The sequence below is a fragment of the Nanorana parkeri genome, unplaced genomic scaffold (assembly GCF_000935625.1).
Source record: "Nanorana parkeri isolate BGI_ZX_2015 unplaced genomic scaffold, ASM93562v1 scaffold18, whole genome shotgun sequence".
Lineage (NCBI taxonomy): Eukaryota > Metazoa > Chordata > Amphibia > Anura > Dicroglossidae > Nanorana > Nanorana parkeri.
The window spans coordinates 2,097,981-2,103,937 of NW_017306286.1; the positions used below are offsets into that span (position 1 = coordinate 2,097,981).

A 5,957-nucleotide genomic window follows, 5' to 3' on the forward strand; every position below is an offset into this window, starting at 1 on the left:
TCAAGGCCCCTCTGTATAGTGCGGTCCTAACTAATCTATGAGAGCCTCCATTTTGGAGCATATTTATAGCAAAGGATGAAGTGGGTGCAGGTTCGCCAGGAGGTACCTCAACCTCCTTAAAGGCACAGGAGCCCTGCACATCACAAAGGCAGTTGAAGCTCCCATACCAAATCCAACAAGTGAAACGAATGGCAAACACACTCATCCATTTATAACAAGCTTTAAAGCAAGGTGCACATGGAAGAGCTTTAAGGTGGCCATACACTTTACAACCATCGCAAGACCTTAGTCTTGCAATGGTTGTAAAGTACTTAAAAAAACGTACAATCTGCCCATCTTGGACAGGCAGATCGTACTTGCGATCACTGCAATGAGGGGCGGGCTTGCAAGGACGGCAAACGGTCAGTGTGCCCGTGCGCATCACCGGCCCGTTCGTCAGTTGTCGAACCAGCAGGCCACTCGCTCGCAGAGAATCGTACGATTCCCGGCGGGTTTTCCAGCCTGCTTGTTCGATGGAAGACGTGCGACCGTACAGTAGAAACGGTTGCACGCCTTCCATACACTGTACGATCGCGGGATTTCCCGCGATTCTCGTACGAGAATCGTACAGTGTATGGGCACCTGTACACAGTACAAAAACAAACATTTCCAGCACACTCACCAGCCAGCAAAAAAAGTACACTGTCTAACTACTAAGGTTAAAAACAGAGGTTTCAGGGCTAGTTCACACCAGCCACAGTGCGTTCTGGCCCGACTGGGGGCTGAAAAGCACTGAATCGCATTGCGGCCGGCTCACTTTGTGTTGGGGCGGGGTGGTGTATGGAACTCAATGGCACCACAAGCACGCCCTCCAACCACACGGGAACGTGTGGCACATCAATGCCTGCGTTCCGGTCCGAAAAAATAGCGCATGCAGTATTTTTTCAGACCAGACCGGAACGCAGGTATTGATGAGCCACGCGTTCCCGTGCAGCCGATTGCACTGTGGCTGGAGGGCATGGCTGCGGTGCCATTCAGTTCAATGCACCGCCACGTCCCCTCCCGCCCCAACACAGTGAGCCGGCCACAATGCGATCTAGAGCGTTTCGCCCCCAATCGGAGCTGGTATGAACTAGCCCTTAGTTGCACAACTTTTGCAAAACATGTGAAAGCCACACTCCCCCCCACAGCTACCACTACTCTGTTGCTCCGCATTCAAAAACCTGTAAGTGACTTAATCAGCATTTCAAATATAAAAAAACATTTGACTTTAATATCACTTTAAGCCCAACAAAGCTTTAAAATCGCTGAGGTCGCTCAAGTGTGAATGGGGGACTACAGATCAGCAAAAGAGCTGACCTCACCCAGCCCCCCCCCTCCTCTTCTGGGGAGCGTATATCTCGTGTATATTATTATGGTGATTCTGCGCTGGATCAGTGAAGTGGAAAAAATGTAAGTATAAGTGCTGAAAATAATTTGGGGGCTGCAGCAAAACTGACCGAGTCAAATGCTATGAAATTTGGGAATATGCTGCGCCCACAATAATCAATGTGTAGGTGTTAAAATGAACTGTGATTAGATCGTGAATTATACAATAAACAAGTGTGAATAATGTATCAACCATACATATAAAATCCCATCATGACAAAACATATAAATTGTAAATAAATATTAAAATATATATGCGTTATAAAACATTCCACAATCCATAAAGTTTTTTGTTGTGATTTAAAGTTCGTATTTAAAAAAAATGTGATGCCCTGGATTATTAATCCCACAGGGTCTGTGAAAACGAATCAGTATTAGTGACGAGCTACCGTGAAAAAAATGTTGATAGTCAGTGAAATGTGTTCGTAAAAAAATATATATGAAGAAGTGAGTTCCGTAGACTTATGTTGGGGGTACGGGTCGGTGCCACAGATATCCCCTCAAAGAGTGCACTCACCGTTAGGTATTGGCTGTGGTAAGCAGCCGGAAGCGCTTAGATACAGATTTCTGCAGCCGCAGCATCCATCCACTATCTCGCTCCGGTCCGTGGTTGGTGGGTGATGTATCTCCACGTTCATAGAAGAAAAAAGCCTTTCATTGCATAGTTTTTTTCAACAAAGGGGCTTTATTTAAGATTGCAAAAGCCAAAAGATAGCGAACATTCGGCAGAGGAAAAAAACAGCAAACGGAGTCTTGTATTCGGTATAACGTGTAAATAGGCCCGCCCCTACGCGTTTCGTCGTCTTGACGTCTTCAGGGGGTTGTGCAGGTCTAACACGTCATACCAAAGTTTCTATTTATATCTCACAATCAATTAATCATTCACTTATTGCCCAATGCAGCACAAGGGAATCTACATCGGGTAAAGAACATCATTGGATTCGTATGTGTAAAGAAAAAATTTATCATAATGATACGTAAAATGTACATACTATTAAAATCATTTATTCAAAATTAATTTATTTAAAAAGGTTTTTTATATGGTAAAATGTTGTTTATTAAAAAGAGGTGAAAATTAAAATACTGCTAATGACTTAAAACTAGATGAATTGATTATTAACATTATAAAGCCGCCGTGTGAGGGGAGACTTCATAACATTCCTCAACATGTGTGACCAATAAATTATATGATCTGATGACTGAATCGTAGTGATCTAGATAGACATACCACATATAAGTGGCTAAAATGTAACCACTGTATCTATTAAGTTGGTTTAATCAGGTGGTTAAAGATCGATATTGTATAGATACCGCATACTAGTTTAAAACTGGCAATTAGTTGGAAAGAGGAGGATATTAAGTTGTGGTTATCATAGTGTCCCTAGGAGGTTGATGGATGTTAAAGTTGGGGCAACTTTATTCTATGTTTAGTGTCCATTTACAGTAATAGTGTGACGCCTATCATTAATAAATACGATCTAAGGTATTCTTAAATTGGACCGACCTAATTATTCAGAACCAGTATGGTAGATCCCCACATTGTATAAACGGAGGAGGAAGACAAAATTCTACAACATGCCTTTATATCTCGTGAATAAGATACACATCAGTGTGTCATAAAGTGTGAGAGAACGCGCTCGTCTATGTACACGTATCAGAGCCTGATCATTGGTTTTGACCCGCTGACAGCAGCAACGCTGAACGATTCAGCCGCTTCCTCTGCAGCCTCTGACTCCACAAGCTGCTATTTAAATTTTTCCGCGAAATAAACGCGTGGCTGCTCCTTCCTCCCAGGGGCTCCACTGGGACGCCGAGCGTATCACCCAGGTAACCGCCTTTCCCCGCCTCCCATTGGCCCGCCTGCTCTACACAAGACTCCTCCATTGGCGGCTGCAGCAGAAGAGGCGTGGCGAGGGCGTGTCGTCCACAGAGGAGACAGAAGCATCGTTTCGGTTGCCTGTCAGTTCCCGACGTGCAGAGCAGCTGAGAAGACTCTTCAGCCCCTGCGTGGTGCCCGGGCGCAGAATCGTCCAGCTCATCCATCAATCTCTGCACGATCGGGGCATTTCTCTTCACCTCCTCCTGTGTCTAGAGAGGAGGGGGGGGATCTGGGAATTCGCCGTCAGCACAAAAGCTCCTAAAAAGCCTGAATGTCTCGGAGAATTAAGCTGCTAGCAGGCATCCAAGTGCAGAGCCAAGGGGATCTAACACACAGGAGAGGATTAAGTGGATGTTGCAGGGTGCAGATCCTTCTTATGCAGTGCTGAAGCCCGATCACCGGGGGTCACAACACGTTTTGCACTTCTGTCTCTTCCGGTAATATTTATTATCTGCAGCAACGACAAAAAAAATCCCCCCTGGATTGGTGAAAGGCTCTGGTTCCCTTCTCTCTCCTATTTTTGGGGGGAGATCTATAGCTCATGTATTTTGCTCTTATTCCTGCTGCCCATTTGATTCGTGTGGAGTTTACAAGAATGATAACAAAGACATTTTTCTTTCTTGCGTGCTAATATTTAAATTCATCTTTTCTATTGTTTTTTTTTTTCCTCTTCGCTCTGATTTTCTGCTGTCATCGTGATATGAAAACGCTGCCCCGGAGGCTTGAAAATAAATTGAATTTTCACTGGTAAGGGAAAAAAAAATAAAGATTAATAAGACACGGGGGCTTTCATTGCGATTTGTGATCTTTGCGGAATCTGGAGTGGCTCCTGGATTTTTCTAACAGTCATTTGTACTGCTAAATTAAGAGTTCCTCAGATCTGCCCGGAGAATACGTTTTCCCAAAGCTTTAGATCTTTGTGTAATTTTTCTTATTTATTGTTTTATTATTCTTTTTCTGCTTGGATTAACGCTACCAACTTTCAAGTCAATGCAAACAAACAAGACATGACACTTTAAAACCGTGAATGGTTTTTGAAGACTATATTGAACCTAACCCCTCTTTATGTTGATTTTCCATCCCAAGGCTTTTTGTTCTTCGCTATTGGCTTTTGCTGGAAGATTAAGGGATTTGAAGGAGTATTTTTGAAGACCTTATGGCTTGGATTGAGTTTTAGAGTCCTGCGTAGACTTTTTTCTTCTTTTTTCCTTTCTGGATCAAAGGCACTAAAAGCAGAAAGGAGCCTGGAGATTTATGGTAAATATTGTCAGGGGCTGGGCTGGATGCTCTTTAAAATGCAGAGTATTCTAAAAGTATATTTTCAGGGCATAATACAGCAGATGGTGGATTTTCCTCCCAGCTATCACATTCTTATGAATGCTGCTTTAAACTAGTTGCTTTATCTTAATCGTCACCCATCTGTGTATAATTAATGGAAATGTACATGTTTCCTTTTTTTTTTTTCTTCCTCTTTCCTGAACTTTTCAAATGCAAATGGTACAGATTATAGGTGTCTTAAAAAGTGTAAAGAATGCTGTGAGATGAGGTTTGCATATTTGGACAGTGCGATTGTTGGGAGGACTTACATGTGCCAGAGTGAGCTTTGCATGCACATTTATTATGGTTTGATAGCATACAATGAAATTACCGGTTTTCTGTATTCCTTTAGGTAGTGCAAAATGGTCCTTTTTTCTGTTGCTGGAGGTCTTGCCAATGTGTATGTGTTAAACTCAATGACTGAAATCTTAAAATCTTTTATATTAATGTAATTTCAAAAGTTTTCACAGTAAAATACAAGGTGATCCTGCTTTGAAGGTCCTTGTTCAGGCACTTCCTACATAGGGGTAGACAACCCTCATCCCCTGTCTCCCAATTACTCTCATGCGTTGTCACTCTATCACATGTCCCCTTGATAAGCGGTCCTGCTGGTGCTCATAGTGCGGGTGTGTTCCTTCACTTAAGTCTAAGTCCCATTGCACTCCTGACCGGTATATAATGACCCCAATCTTGGGTTGGTGCTGCAGTGAATGTGGAGGGCAGCGCACAGAAATCCATAGAAGAAAAAGATCACTGGCACTCTAATATCCTAAACGTCAGATCCTTTTATTGGCATGACAGAATAGGTCTCACAATGTGAAGCAACATTTCGTAACCAACTCTGGTTCCTTGTTCAGGCAAACAGAGTGACACTGTCACGTTCAGCAAGGAGCTAGAGTGAGTACATGTTAGGAAGTGGCTGCAAAGAGGCTGCTTGAGAGCATCACTATTATAATTACTATAGGTGTTTATATAGCACTGACTGTTTACACAGTGCACATTCACATCAGTCCCTGCCCTCAAGGAGCTTACACTCTAAAATCCCTATCTCGCATGCATCTATATACAGACTAGGGGCAATATAGACAGCAGCCAATTAACCTATCAGCATGTCTTTGGAGTGGGAAAAGGATAAAAAAGGAGGGTTAACACAGTATTTTAGAAAAGGGAAAAAGAAAGCATGTCAATTGTTTGCTACACAGTAGCAAACTTAATGCCACCCAGGTAGTGTTTACATCTACTTTTAATAATATTTTATTTTCTACATCCTGTTTTGTGTTTTATAGAGTATGGAATGTGTCATATTATTAATAGATATTTATATATTTTATTACTCTCCGTGTGTGTGTGTGTG

The 5,957-nt window shown here is 42.6% G+C and overlaps 1 protein-coding gene across 1 annotated transcript in view; it reads left to right on the plus strand.

The window, feature by feature from the left end:
* Window positions 1-4,366: 4,366 nt before the first annotated feature.
* FAM222A (family with sequence similarity 222 member A) overlaps window positions 4,367-5,957 on the plus strand; it is a 75,420-nt gene continuing 73,829 nt past the window's right edge. Inside the window, exon 1 of the mRNA XM_018560739.1 lies at window positions 4,367-4,543. The gene's annotated coding sequence lies outside the window, so the exon portion shown is untranslated. The remainder of the gene's footprint in view (window positions 4,544-5,957) is intronic.